General features: G+C 51.0%; 1 long non-coding RNA gene across 1 annotated transcript in view; it reads right to left on the reverse strand.

The window, feature by feature from the left end:
• The window catches only part of LOC145539268 (uncharacterized), a 30,608-nt gene that overhangs the window by 8,760 nt on the left and 5,995 nt on the right, over positions 1-15,853 (reverse strand). Inside the window, exon 3 of the long non-coding RNA XR_014077680.1 lies at positions 4,777-4,927. This is a non-coding gene — a long non-coding RNA (uncharacterized LOC145539268). The remainder of the gene's footprint in view (positions 1-4,776; positions 4,928-15,853) is intronic.

The raw sequence follows: 15,853 nt of genomic DNA on the forward strand, positions 1-15,853 counted from the left end.
AGCTCACACAGAGAGTAACCCCTGCTTGTTGCAACTAGAGAAAGCCCATGCCCAGCACGAAGACCCAGTGCAGCCAGAACTTAGCTAATGAATTTTAAAGAGAAACACAAGGAAGGCCCCTGGAAAACCAGCTTCAGATGGACGCTCTGCCTGGAGTTCCAGCTTGGACTGAACGGTCTCTGAAATCTGACACTTGATGAAAATTATAAATTGCTCCTAATTGTGTGTCCCCACTAGGCTCCATCTGCCTCCGACTTTCCCCAAAATGAGCTTCTTCTTTGTCTCACCAGCATATTAATCAGGAAAATGATGTGGGTCTCAGCAGCTCTCAGACCCAGTGTGATTACAGCTTCCAGGTTGGCAGTGATGTCAACTCAGATAGCTCACACCTGGAGTGAAGGCCGCAGAACACCCCACCAATCTGCTCCTCGGTGACGGTGACCAGTCCAGGAGGTAACCCTGGCACGTGACCCTGCCAGGCCTGCCTTGTCAGATAAAAGTGAGATCAAAGTGAAATTTAGATCCAGACAAATTCTCAAACCATTTCTTTAATGTAGCAGAGAAGATCTCTAAAAATGCTTTATCTGAGCAAGGCGCTGGTTCTCCTGGGAAGAAAGTGATGAATGAGGCTTCTTTCCAGAAGTTCAGCCCCACCCAGGACGGTCCCCGACTTGTGGCTGAAAGTGAAAGTGAAGTCGGTCCAACTCTTTGGTATCCCATGGACTGTAGCCTACCAGGCTCCTCTGTCCACGGGATTCTCCAGGCAAGAATACTGGCGTGGGTTGCCATTCCTTCTCCAGGGGGTCTTCCTGACCCAGGGATCGAACGTGGGTCTCCTGCTTTGCAGAAAGACTCTTTACCATCTGAGCCACCAGGGAAGCTGTGGTTAAGGTTAGGATTTTCTGACTTCACGATGGTGTGCAAGCGCTATGCATACAGTAGAAACCACGGAGTTCAGGTTTTGAATTTGAATCTTTTCTGGGGCTGGAGAGATGAGGTCCCAACCTCTCTCCTAATGCTGGGCAGCAGCTGCAGCTCCCGGTCAGCCCCGTGATCTCAGGGTGGAAAACCAGCACACTTCCAGCCATCCAGGACCCAGACAGCCGCTGTGCTGTTCACCTTAGTGCAGGACCCAGTAAGTTACACAGGAGGGTCACCACTTCATTACAGGCTTTGTTTTGTCCAACTGTAGGCTAACGTCAGTGTTCTGAGCACATGTGGTGGAGGCCAGACAGAGCTGCAATGTTTGGGAGGAGAGAGATTGTAAACATATTTCAACTTACGATGGTTTATGAGAATGTGGGGCTCCATCGCAGGAGGAGGAAGACCTGCATATCCTGACTATTGCATCCTCAGAGCAGGAAAGCGGGCCCTCAGGGACGACTATGTGAGACCAAGAAAGGGGCCCACAGACTCGGATCAGACACACCGGTCCTATCAGTGAAGTGCCGCCCTTGGGCCCCCAGGTCCACGTTCTCTGCTTGTGCCAACAGACGGCAGTGTGATGGGGTCGCTGGAGCCCAGGGCTGAGCCCTTCAGCATCTTTGCATGAGGTGGATCTCCCATTTATATGACTTTTGGTCTAAGTGTAGGTCCAAATCTGAGACATCCAGGGCAGCTAAGCTTCAACAGCAAATCCTCAGTCTCTCTGACTTGAAGAACCAGAGTAAAGAGTTTGGGGCAACCACACTCACTGGAGAATATGTGGGAAATCCTGGAGAGGACACAGCCAGGACAGGAGAAGGTCCTCTGTGTATAAACTCAACCCACGTCTCTGCTGACCGCTGAACAACACAGACACAGGGCAGGCCCAAGGTGGCCCTGCTAAGACTAACAGGACTGGACCTGGATGTGAGCTATTCACACTGCAAGACAGACAGGATTTGAAGGTTGAGTTGAGCCACATACACGGCCTGCTTCACAAGGAAAATAAGTACTCTCTGGAGACACAGAAAAAAATCCCAAGTCCCTAAGACATAACACTAACAAGGTGCAGGATACAATCCAAAAATACAAGACGTGTGAAGAAACAGGAAAACAAAACAATCTTAAATATGCATGTACCTAATAGAATTTCAAACTCTATGCAGCAAAAAATTGATAGAATTAAAAGAATAGACAATTCCAAAAGGACTGTTGAAGATTTTAAATTTCCTTCCCTCATACATAAAACAAATAGATTAAAAATGAGTAAAGCTTTATAGATTTACTCTTTACTACAACCAGAAACTGCATAATACACATTCTTTGTAAGTCCACCTAGAATGTTCACCAGGACACACTACACAGTCCAATAGAATAAGACCTATTAAATGTGAAAGGGTTAAAATCATATAGTATGTTCTCTGACCAACGTGGAATTAAATTAGAAATTAATAATAGGATATTTCAAAAAACTGTTAATGTGTGAAAATTCTTCTCATAGAAGAAAACATAAGGGAAATTCAGAAAATATTCACAGCAAATAACAATGAAAATACAACTCATGATTTTTGGAATATGCTGAGATTTATAACTTCAAATGTCTATGTTAGAAAATAAAAACAGTTGAAAAATTAATGGATAAGCATATAACCCAAGAACCTAGTATAAAACTAGAGCAAAGTGAACTTAAACAGAGGAAGGAAATAATAAAATCAATGAAACAGAAAACAAACAAGACCAATAAAATTTATAAACCCCTAGCTGTACTGGTTTAAAGAAAGAAAGAAAGAGGAAATTATCAATTTCAGGAATGAAGTATGGAGTATTACTATAGAACCTACAGATTTTAAAAGGAAAGATAAAGGAGTATTTGAATAAGTTTTTGCCAACAAATTTGGTGACTTAGATGAAATGAACAAATTTGTGAAAAATGTGTAGCTTACCAAATTTGACACAGATGAAGCATAAAATCTGAATAGCCTTGTATATGTTAAAGAAGAAAATAACAGCACTCTTGTACAAATTCTTTCAGAAAATAAGAGTGGGGAACATTTTCCAATCCATTATATGAGACCAGCATAATTCTAATACAATAACTTAAAAGTATACTACAATAAAAGAAAATCACAGAAAAAAGTCACAATACATACATATTTCCTTAACAAAATATTAGCATATATAAAGAAGATAATATCTTATGACCATGTGAGAATTACCCAAGAAGATATGGTTGGTTTAGAAAAGCAATAAGTTGTGTTATTAACAGAATAAAAGAAAATCACATGATTATTACAATAGACATGAAAAAAGCATTTGATCATTTAACAAAATGCAACAATCATTCATGATTTTTAGAATCTCAGCAAACTAGGGATAGAAAGGAACATGTCTAATCTGCTAAAGAGATTTAAAAAAACCCAGCAAATACAACAGTTATACCACCCAATGTTAAAAGACTGAATACTCCCCCTAATGTAGGGAATAAGGCAACACCCTCGGCTCCGCTCTCGGGACACACACTCAGTTATGAATCTAGAAGTCCTAGCCACTGTGATCAGACAAGAAAAAGCAAAAAAAAAAAACCCATAGGGATTAGAAAAAAGAAGTAAAACCATCTATTTGCATGTAATCTCACCACTTACAGAGACAATCCTTAGGAATTCATAAAATTACTAGAACTAAAAGATGAATTAGCAAGGTCCCAGAACACGTTTAAAATACAATAGGCTATAATTTTGTATCCTAGCAACAATTCCCTCATAGCTCAGTCGGTAAAGAATCTGCCTGCAATGCAGGAGACCCGGGCTCGATTCCTGAGTTGGGAAGATCCCCTGGAGAAGGAAATGTCAATCCACTCCGGTATTCTTGCCTGGAAAATCCCGTGGACAGAGGAGCCTGGCAGGCTACAGTCCATGGGGTCACAAGAGTCAGACACGACTTAGCGACTGAACCACCACTACCACCAGCAACAACTGGAAAATTAAATTTTTAAAACTATTTTTGCAATAACATCAGAAAACAAAATACTTAGCAATAAATTCACAAGTGTATGTAATACCTGTTCACTTAAAATATTACTGAGAGACATGAAAGTGTAAGTCGCTCAGTCGTGTCCAACTCTTTGTGACCCCATGGACTATACAGTCCATGGAATTCTCCAGGCCAAAATACTGGAGTAGGTAGCCTTTCCCTTTTCCAGGAGAATCTTCCCAACCCAGGGATCAAACCCAGGTCTCCTGCATTGCAGGCGGATTCTTTACCAGCTGAGCCACCAGAGAAGCCCTGGTGGGCTTTAAGTAAGAGAGACATTAACTAAGACCTAAATAAGTGAAGAGATGACCCATGTTCATGGCTTTGAAGACTCAATATTGTTAAGAATGTCAATCACTCCCAAAATTCCTCTATAAATTTAACATAATCCCAATCAAAAGCACAGCTGGCTTATATATGGAAATTTACAAGCTGGTTCTAAAATTTGTAAGGAAATGCCAAAACAATTTTCAAATGCCAAAACAATTTTAGAAAAAGAAAATAATGTTGGCAGACTTGCTACCTGACTTCAATACTTACTACAAAGCTCCAGTAATCAAGGCAGCGTGACACTGACATAAAATACCAACAAATACATCAAGGAAACAAAATAGAGCAAAAGTAGGTTCAAAGGCACAGAAGAGATCATATATGAAAAGGAAAGTCTTTATACAAAACCATCTCAGAAGGACCAGATATTCACACGAAAATAAATTTCTCGACCCTTACCACATGCTGTAAACAAAAATTAATTCAAAACATATCACAAGCCTAAACGTAAAAGCTTAAAGAGTATAGCTGCTTGAAGAAAACATAGAATACCTTTGCAACTCCGGGGTCTGTCAAGCCAACCCGCCGTCAGGCACAGCACCATCCTCTTCTGAAATTTCCTGTATCCAGGCTTCAAACACAGAGCTCCATCACGAGGATTCTGAGTGCCCCCACAATCCTGCCCGGCTTCAGCCCCAGTGACCTGGAATGGACACAGGGATCGATAGCACTTTCATTCTGAGTCTAGGAAGATAATTCCTAATAACTCTATCGATCCTGCTCAAAATGGTTTCATTTTAGGGCAGCACTCACTGAACAGAAGGATGATGTCCAAAACTGCCAGGATGCCTGCTGACACTAATGTCATCTTTAAAAGAAATTGATGCCACAGAAAGCCTGCCGAGGAGCTGCTGCGCCTTTAGGCATCTGGGAGCAAGGACCAGACAAGGGGCTCAGCACAGAATCGCTGAGCGGTGAGTCGTTCCTGCTCGCCCTGGCCAGCGTGTGCCCACTCCTGGCTGGTCTCCAACCAGTGCACACACACCTCCGACCCTCCCCCAGAGAGGAGGGTCCTCTCCAAAGCCCAGGGTACTTGTCCATCACCCTGGTCCCAGGGACTCCCACCCGGGACATCTGGGGAGGAAACGGGCCACGATGCGGCAGCTGGGAGTGAGGACTGTGCACAGCGAAGAGTCTCCCACACCCAAAAGGGCAGAGACGGGGCCACTGGTCCCCACCGCAGGCGGCACTGCCTTCACCACCAGCAAGAGACAACACTCTCACTCTGCATGTTCAGTTACATGAGCCCACAAATCCCCTTTTGTGCCCAGGGCTCTTTTGGCAATTACAGTCATAAGTCACTATGCTGTACATGACCATATTTAGAAATCTCGGAAATGAAAGGGCACTTAGGGGGAAAAAAAAGAAGAGGAAGAAGGACCTAGAAAGATGGATTTAAAGGAATCCCGAGACGCAGGTAACGTGCTAGGAATAAGGGGAACACTGACTGAGCCACCAATGTCCCCGCACCCACCCGCCCCCCGTGACCGACTCCAGCTTCCTGGGGCAGAGAGCATCCAGCCTGTGGTCACAGTGACCGGACTAAGGATCAGCACAGGACACAGGGCAGGCTGACTGTGACGGAGGAGACCCAGCTCCGCCTTCTTTCCCAGGAGATGAGAATCACAGCCAGGAAGTGGCCAGCTTGTGTCCTTCCTGCCCGAGGCGGGGCTGGGGAGGAGGCCAGGCCAGGAGCAGGGCTGCGAGTGGGCTTCACGGCAGCCTGGTCTCTGGGGGCACCCCGTGGCTGAGCCTGGTCATGGCTCAGGCTGGCCCGGGTCAGCTCACCTAAAACAGACGCCGTCCACACTGAGGCCGCGAAGCCTCCGCTCAGCGCGCAGGGACCGCCTGGCCGACTCGGAGCGTCCACGCTTGTGTTGCTGTGGTGGTTTCCACACAGCAATTTCGAGTCAGAAACGGAACTGTGGCGCAGCCAGGCCCCTGTCTCAGCCGCCACCTGGCCTGTGGATGCCTGCCTCGCCGCTGAACCTGCCGTCTTCCAGGCTCCAGAATGAGCTCAGGACAGTTCTGCCTCCGTCCGTGGGCGTGGGCACCGCCCGGGGCCCAGAGCTTTCTCATGTCCCCAGCTCCACTCGCGGAGGAGAGTGCGGGTTCCCTGCCCTGGTCACCACGGACCGGGCGTGCAGGAGCCGCCATGCTGGGCCCACGAGGGTGGGCTGAGGCCAGCACTGTGCCGTGAGCGAGAACAAGCGCCCCACCCCGCGCCTGGAGCCGCCCCACACAGCGACCCCACTCAGCGGCCCCCCTCAGAGGCCCCCCCTCAGCGGCCCCCCTCAGAGGCCCCCCCTCAGCGGCCCCACTCAGCGACCCCCCTCAGAGGCCCCCCCCTCAGAGGCCCCCCTCAGCGACCCCACTCAGCGGCCCCCACTCAGTGAACCCACTCAGCGGTCCCCACTCAGCGACCCCCCTCAGAGGCCCCCCCCTCAGCGGTCCCCACTCAGCGACCCCACTCAGCGGCCCCCACTCAGTGAACCCACTCAGCGGTCCCCACTCAGCGACCCCCCTCAGAGGCCCCCCTCAGCGACCCCCCTCAGAGGCCCCCCCCTCAGAGGCCCCCCTCAGCGACCCCACTCAGCGGCCCCCACTCAGTGAACCCACTCAGCGGTCCCCACTCAGCGACCCCCCTCAGAGGCCCCCCCCTCAGCGGTCCCCACTCAGCGACCCCACTCAGCGGCCCCCACTCAGTGAACCCACTCAGCGGTCCCCACTCAGCGACCCCCCTCAGAGGCCCCCCTCAGCGACCCCCCTCAGAGGCCCCCCACTCAGCGACCCCCCCTCAGAGGCCCCCCTCAGCGGTCCCCACTCAGCGACCCCCCTCAGAGGCCCCCCCCTCAGAGGCCCCCCTCAGCGACCCCCCTCAGAGGCCCCCCACTCAGCGACTCCCCCTCAGAGGCCCCCCTCAGTGGCCCCCACTCAGCGACCCCCCTCAGAGGCCCCCACTCAGCGGACCCCACTCAGAGACCCCCGCTCAGCAGCCCCCACAAGGCCAAAAGTCAGGACTCAGCACACGCGACAGCAAAGCGTCCTTCCTTGGAGCCCCCTTGAGAGCCGCCGAGGACATGGCCACATGGTGGGTTCTGCCAAAACTCCGCTCTCCCTTCAGGGGTTGGCAGACGGGCCAGAGGAGCCCTGTCTTCTCCTCCCAGCGCTGACCAGTGCTCCCTGCCTCGGCCCTGGCCTCACGCTGCTGACTGTCCCGGCTGACAGACAGCGGAGTCAGACCTAGCCTGTCCCTCTCGCAGCCAGCGCTGCTGTCGGTCAGGCGGCCCCAGGCCTCGGACCCAGACCCTGGAGGCGACACTGGCCTTGGAGGCCCAGCCTTCAGAAGAGCTGCCAAGTTCCCTCTGTGTGGTCATCATCGCAAATCCAGCCGGGCCCCCTGCTGCCAGTGTTGCAAGAACCGTGGGGACAGGCTGGGAAGGCGGCCAGAGTCAGCACGGAGGCTGAGCCCAGCTGGGACAGAGGGCCGGGCGGGCACACAGCCCCCCACCCAGGGTGGAGGGGCAGAGGGGCAGGGTGCACATCCCCCCCACCCCGGGGGTGAAGCAGGCAGGGTGTGTAGCCCCCCACCCCGGGCGGGGAAGCGACGGGCAGGGGGCACAGCCCTGCCAGGTGGCCTCCATCCGCCCTGGCCCCACTGGGATGTGCCTGCGGCTGATGAAGTCCAACAGTGCATCCACGGGGAATAGTCACTGGCTTTTAAGGGCTTTTAATCCAGCCTCCCTGTCTTCCCAGAGCTCCATGCGTTAATTTACCAAGCTGTCCTTGTGTCGAGTTGCATCCCTTTCTAATGAGGTGAAACTGAGAGAGTCTCTGAATGTAAATTAGATGGTCTTTCAAGGCACTGGAGTTCTCCCCCTGCCTGGAGCCCACCCCCACTTTGCAGCCTCACTCACCCCTCCCCTGGGTGTCCCTGCACCAGCTCCACTGAGGGCTGGGGGAGGACTTCTAAACCAACACTTGGTCACATTCCCCACTGTTTGAAACCCTTGCATGTGGCTATCTGTTACACATGGCTTTCTGCTTCCATATGGCCTTCCCTGGTGGCTCAGATGGTAAAGAATCTGCCTGCAAAGCAGGAGACCCAGGTTTGATCCCTGGGTTGGGAAAATCCCCTGGAGCAGGAAATGGCAACCCACTCCAGTATTCCTGTCTGGAGGATTCCATGGACAGAGGAGCCTGGTGGGCTACAGTCCATGGGGTCGCAAAGAGTCGGACACAACTGAGCAACCAACACTTTCTTTGGGCTTCCCAGGTGGGAAGTGGTTAAGAACCTGCCTGCCAGTGCAGGAGACATAAGAGACCTGGGTTTGATCCCTGGGTCAGTACAATCCCCTGGAGGGAATGGCTGCCTACACCAGTATTCCTACCTGCAGAATCCCATGGACAGAGGAGCCTGGCGGGCTACAGTCCATGGGGCTGCAAAGAGCTGGACATGACTGAAGCGACTGAGCAGCAGCAGCAAGGGCATCCCTGCCACCTGCTCCCAAAGCCTGTGACACCCAAGGGACGTGTCTGCTGTGTGCGCTTCAGACATAAAACACGGGAGAGACAGAGATGCTGCGCCCGAGAAGATGCGCCCACGTCCTAAACCCAGGAGCCTGGGACTGTGATCTTACTTAGAAAAAGGATTTTCGCAGATATAAATAATTAAGGACCTCAAGATGAGATCATCCTGGATTTATGGTGGCCCTAAGCCCAATGACAAGTGCACTTAATAAGAGACAAAGAGGAGACAGAGACACAGAAGGAAGAAAACCATGTGAAGATGGAAAGAGAGCCTGCAGTGATGCGCCTACAAGGGACTGCCTGCTGGTCCAGTGGTTAAGAATCCCCCTCCTGATGCTGGGGACGGGGGTTTGATCCCTGGTCCGGGAAGATCCAACGTGCTGCAGAGCAGCTGAGCCCGGGAGCCACAGCTACTGAAGCCCGTGTGCCCCAGGGCCCGTGTCTGCAACAGGAGCAGCCCCTGCGATGAGAAGCCCCTGCACCACAATAGAGGGCGGCCCCCACTCGCCGCTACAAGAGAAAGCCCGTGCAGCAGCAAAGACCCAGCACAGCCAAAGATAAGTGAATAAGTAAAGATGCACCTACGAGCCAGGAAACACAGAGGATCACTGGAGCCCCAGATGCCGAAAGAGGCCACAAGGAGCCTCCCACAGGGACCCCTGCAGCGAGCACAGCACAAGGTGCTGACGCCTTGAGTTTGGATTTCCAGCCTCCGGAATTGTCAGGGAACACATTTCTGTTGCTTCAAGCCACCCAACGTGTAGTAATCAGTTACAGCAGCCCCAGGAAACAGACCTGGGAGGTAGGGCTCCCAGATCTCAGTTCTGGGAAAATGCTCCAAAGAAATGTCTTTAAATAATTACCCCAGTAATGATTCCCTCTGGGAATCTGGAAAGTCCTATACACACTGATTTTGTTATTGACGAGAAGGTGGAGTTTCGAGGCTCAGTGACTGACGTCTGTCTTCAGGAGCTGCCCAAGTTACAAATGAGGAGCTGTTGAATTGAAAGTCCCAGGATTTAGAGAAAAAAAAAGGCATGTTTGGTAAAATCCTTTTCCTATTAACTACAATGGAAGTACAGAAGACCTTGAGGGCTCAGAGGGCAGAAAGTTTTGGCTGGATAAACACCGGGGCCCTGCTCATCCGGGAGGAACGGCAGGAGGAACCTGCCTTTGAGATGTTTCTCACCCACACATCACCTGGAGGTCAAGTAAAGACATGAAGCTTCCTTCCAGAAAAGCAAGGAAGTGCAGGGGGTCTTTTTTTCTCTGTGCAAAAAGGAACGTGTTCCTGTTTCCAGTAAAGAGGAGACGGCCACGGGACACAAAATCCACGTGTGCGTCCCCTGCCATAACAAGTGAGGGCGGTGGGCTCAGAGTAACATCACAGCCGATCCCGACATGGCAAAGCCAGCGGTCAGCTTCATCCATCGAGCCCCCAGGGGCACCCAGGGGTATCAGACTTCACTTTGGAGAAACCATTCCCAGGAGCCCAAACTTGCAACCGGCAGGTGTGTCTACAAAGACCTCCTTCACCAGAATGAGAAAGAGAAGGCAAAGGAGTTGACCGTGGGCTCCCAAAGGCTCAAGTCTACCAACATCTCTTCACAAAACTCAAGTTTTGTTGATTTCAAGTGATCTAAAAATAACTCTACTTCCCCCATGAAGGCATCTTTCCAATGATACTCCAAATTATCTATAAAGTAATTGCAAAGAAACAGACGAGCCCCAACCACTCCCAAGCTTGGTTTCTGAGTAAATTCAAAGGAAAAGTAATTAAAATCGATATGATTCTTAGGGGTTAGTAATGGCCCCACTTTCTGCGGTTCAGAGGGAGAATGTTTCTGGGCCTTTTGGTTGAAAGGCCACTGACATCATGCAGCCCCAGCAGCCTCTTCTCAGAATATGAAAGGATCCCTCCCCGGCCTGTTCACAGGCAAGGCCTCCTTTCATCCGGGCAAAGTCAGTTCTCATCAAAAGGATTCCTGCTCCCATGGGTCCAGGGTAATTATGCTGTATTGGCAGCACTCACCATATTACACAGTTTCAAAAAACCATCGATTCCAACCACATTTGCATTTAAAAGTTCAAGACACCCTTGCAGACCCGGCTGTGGAGATTCTTCCTGGAACTCTGATTTCTTGAGCTCAATGCTTTCTTCAGAGGTTTTGTACATGGTGGGGTGTTTTCCTTTGCTCTACAGGATGGGGAAGGCTTCCTTTTTGCCAAATACAAAAGAAAAGCTCTTTGGTATTACCAAGCTCTTGAAAAAGTCAAATTTTTTTGTGAAAATGCTAAGTGGTTCCCAAAAGCCTACTTTGAAAAAAAAAAGTCACATATGAGATGTAATTCTAGTCAGTGTGAGCAATAGTTCACTAAATGGGCCAAATTTATACATTCAAGTATACACAGTTTCCCAAAAACATCTGTTTTTATTTCATTATTGGGAAAAAACCTCTTTACCAGTTGCTTTCAAGAAAGTATAACAAATTATTTTGAACCGGTGGGAAATCTTCAAATTTGGAGGATGAACTGGAAGCTGGGAGCAGTCTTTGGTGATGAGGTGTGATAAGCCAGGAGGGTGAGTGAAAGGCAGAACATGCAATTGGCCCACGTCAAAGTGATCGCCCCGGCAGGCTGTAACCGAAAGAGCCTGTGGTGTCACAGCTTTGGGGGGAAGGGGTCTTGACATTGAACCTCCTCGGGGATAGGAGATGAGCAAGATCCCCTCCCGCGGTGCCCAGGGGGGACACTCAGCCTTTGCTGTGTCCCCCACGATGGAGGAGGGCCACCCAGAGACCACAGACCAGGGGCAGGGACTCCAGGAGAAGCCCCAGAGGGGGCATTTCCGGCACTGGCGCAGCGCTCCTGCCTGGCTCAGCTAAAGATGCAGACGGGGCCAGGGGTGCAGTTTTCTGGAGGGGTATTTCTGTGTCAAGCTTCCCGGGTGGCACTAGTGGTAAAGTGCCAATGCAGGAGAGACGTAAGAGACCCGGGTTCAATCCCTGGGTGGGGAAGAACCCCTGGAGAAGGAAACGGCTACCCACTCCAGTATTCCTGCCTGGGAAATCCCATGGACAGAGGAGCCTGGCGGGCTGCAGTCCAGGGGATCACAGAGTCAGACATGACCGGAGCAACTTAGCACGCACGCACATACACAGCACATGAATTTCTCCCCAACAAACAAAACAGCTCATTTTAAACAGGCACCTGTCCTCGTAAAACACAAGACTCACCACGTCTCAGTTCAGGTTCCCCAGGAGCTGAGCTTAGGGTCGAGGTCTGAGCACAGTAGTTGATGGGACAGGACTGCAGGGAGCACTGGTGGGGAGGAGGGAGAGGGACAGGGAAATGGGAACAAGAGGGCCCCCGGACGGTCAGCTAGGGGAGGAGGAGGAAGCCCCAGCGCGGTTCACGGCTGCTCAGCCCGGCCAGTGCGTTCAAGCCGACCTGGGCAGCAACAGCCGTGCGGCCGCGGTCGTCCACTCAGCATCCTGCCAGCGCTCACAGAGCCTTCGTGCCTGCGGTTCCCGCTGCTCTGAGCTCTGGGGGTGGAGTCGGGTGGGGTGGAGGTCTTAATCCACACAGGGGGCATACGCTCGCCAGGAGACACCCAGGGTCCCTGACTCAGGGTCGCCAGCCGATGTCTGGGCACTTCAGGCGAGAACAGGAGACCCGGGTCTCACAGGGGTGACTGGCCCTGATCCCTGGAAGCAAGGCTTCGTCACACAGCGCGGACATGAAGGAAGACACGCAGAGCCCAGGGGACACTCCAGGGCGCCCTCGGAGCTCCCCGGAACAACAGCTGTGGTACCCGGATAAACACAGCACCTGGACCCTGAGGAGGGCCTGCTGACCACGCTCAGACCCCAGGACTGAGGCCCGGCCACGCACCACATGGACACCCTGCATCGCAGGTGCTGCCTGAGGCTGCCAGAGTCTAGGAAGGGTTGTCAGAATGTGCATATTTTGTTAGCAAAAACAGCGTCAAGTGACTGCTTCTGGAAATAGACCACGTTGGTTTCCTAAGCGCTTGTGCTTCCGGGGCCAGGCTCGCGGGGGAGGGAGCAGGGTGATGCTGGGAACGCGCCGCAGGAGAAACCCACACCTCTGATTACAGCTTCACCTCCACAAGCTCCCTCCGCACCAATCCGAACACTCTAAGTGGTTGGTTCCACTCTCCCCACTTTTGAGAGGAAAAGACAAGACTCAGAGGTTAAGGAACAGCCCTTCATAAGTCAGATAAAGACAGTACTGTACGTTATCATTTATGTGAAACCTAAGCAAGCTAAGCTCATAGAAATACAGTGAAACAGTTGTTACCAGGGCTGGAGGGGGCCGGGGAGGAACAGAGGGTCAAGGGCAGACTTTCAGTTATAAGACGGACGAGTGCTGGGGATCTAAGGGACAGCAGGGTGACTACAGTCACTAACACTGTTAGATGCTTGGGGCTTCCCCAGTGGCTCAGCTGGTAAAGAACTGGCCTGCCAATGCAGGAGATGCAAGAGACTCGGGTTCACTCCCTTGAGTAGGGAAGATCCCCTGGAGAAGGAAACGGCAACCCACTCCAGTATTCTTGCCTGGATAATCCCATGGACGGGGAGCCTGGTGGGCTACAGTCCATGGGGTCTCAAAGAGTCAGACACAACTGATGCGACTGAGCCAATGCAGGAGATGCAAGAAATGTGGGTTCGATCCCTGGGTCAGGAAGATCCCCTGGAGAAGGAAATGGCAACTTGCTCTAGTATTCTTGCCTGGGAAATTTCATAAACGGAGCCTGGTGGGCTAAAGAACATGGGGTCACCGAGTCGGACATGACTGAAGCGACTTAGCACACACACGTGCATAGTTGAAAGTAGCTAGGAGCCGGCATGCATGCTAAGTCGTATCAGTCGTGTTCAACTCTTTGCAACCCTGTGGATCGTAGCCTGCCAGGCTCCTCTGTCCTTGGGGATTCTCCAGGCAAGAATACTGGAGTGGGTTGCCATGCCCTCCTCCAGGGGATCTTCCTGACCAAGGGATGGAACCCCTGTCTCACGTCTCCTGCATTGGCACGTGGGCTCTTTACCACTAGTGCCACCTGCTAGGAGAGTAGATCCTTAATGTTCTCACCACATACACACACACACATAAACAAATTGTAATCATGTGATATGATGGAGGTGTCAGCTACACCCATGGTGGCATCATTTTTGCAGGATGTAAGCATATCAGATGAACACATTGTACACCTTAAACTCACACAACATCAGAAGTCAACTGTACCCCAATAAAGCTGGAAAAAATGACCCAGCCCATTCGGACAGGCGGCATCAGCAGTTTTCCATGAACAGGCCTGAGCTCAAGATGAAGATTCAGTCACCGAGCCTCCCAGACCAAAACAATCAGAGTAACTGCATTAAAAATATCCAACACTGGCCATTGTTTAAAGCAAGACCCCTTGACATCAGGATGCGAATTTCTCCAGGGGTAATCCCGAGAGCCGTGCAGCCGGGGATCCGAGCCCGTGAGCACTCAGACACTGTCACTCAGCTGGAAGGATGTGGGAACACTGTGGATTTGGGGGATTTGGGGAAAGCACTTACATTTTCAAGCATCTCTCTGGGAAACCATCAAACGTCCATATGTCACAGAAATAAACGTGATTTAAGGCTGTTGAGAAGTACCCTCAGCCTTTCTCCAGGAAGCCCCTGAGGGCTGGGGAGAGGATGGGGGAGCAAGAGGTTTCTCTCCAGTGTCACACCAGGGTCTGGAGCCAAGTGACCCCACGGGCAACTCCAGGACAGGGGGCTGCCTGCATCCACACCACCAGCAAACTCCGGAAATACTGTTCCGAAAACAGTTAGCAGTCTGGAATTTAACAGCCTTACATGGCATTCCCTCGTCAGTTTCATGCATATTCATTAGACTTTTCTCTGAGTTAGAGACAATAGAATCCCGAAAACCGTCTTTATTTTGGATATTTCGTCACAGTCATTTAATGTTAAATTAAAGTTCAAAACCCTGCACTATTCACAAGGTTTGCTTCCACCTTAACGCTACTGCTGCTGCTTAGTTACTTCAGTCCCGTCCGACTCTTTGTGACCCCATGGACTGTAGCCCAGCAGGCTCCTCTGTCCTCGGGATTCTCCAGGCAAGAATACTGGAGTGGGTTGCCAAGCCCTCCTCCAGGGGATCTTCCCGACCCAGGGATCGAACCTGAGTCTCCTGCACTGCAGGCAGATTCTTTATCACTGAGCCACCAGAGAAGCCTTCCACCTTAATAACATCCCCTGTTTTCGGCGGCCATCTGCTTACGTGAGAACAGGAGCAGTAAAAACACTGACTCCTCCAGGAGCCTGACTCCACACCTTTCCATTTTAGGCTTCAGCATAGAAAGTAATCACTTTTAATAAATAATAGTTAAAGCCAATGACAAATTTGCTATGAAAATCACACCAACTCCACTCTGAAGCAGGAAGAACAAAATTAAACTTCAGTTTACAGACAAAGTGCACACAGGCCCTTCCAGAGCTGCACCGACACGTCTAAACAGCTCTGCACGCCCCCTTCCTTCCTGCTGCTTGCTCTTGGACCGCGTGAAGACGTCAGGGAGGACGCTTCCCAGTCCACATTCTGATCAGCAGGGAGCTGTGATGACAAACAGCTCCAGCGGTGACCCCAATAAAAACAGGAATTGCTGTTAAATTATAGTAAATACCTAAGACTATAATGGGCTCCTCTGGCGGCTCATTGGTAAAGAATCTCCCTGCAATGCAGGAGACACAGGTTAGATCCCTGGATCAGGAAGATCCCCTGGAGAAGGGAATGGCAACCCACTCCAGTATTCTTGCCTGGAGAATCCCATGGACAGAGGAGCCTGGCAGTCTGCGGTCCATGGGGTCACAAAGAGTCAGACACAACTGAGTGACTAACACACAGGGATATAAGGATATATTTGCTTTTAACCATATTTCCAGCATTTTGCTGAGCATTCTCAGCATTATTCATACACTCCCCAAAACTCCTGTATAACACACACCTGCTGCTGCTGCTGCTG

The sequence above is a fragment of the Giraffa tippelskirchi genome, chromosome 2 (assembly GCF_054371585.1).
Source record: "Giraffa tippelskirchi isolate mGirTip1 chromosome 2, T2T-mGirTip1v1.2.pri, whole genome shotgun sequence".
NCBI classification, from domain to species: Eukaryota; Metazoa; Chordata; class Mammalia; order Artiodactyla; family Giraffidae; genus Giraffa; species Giraffa tippelskirchi.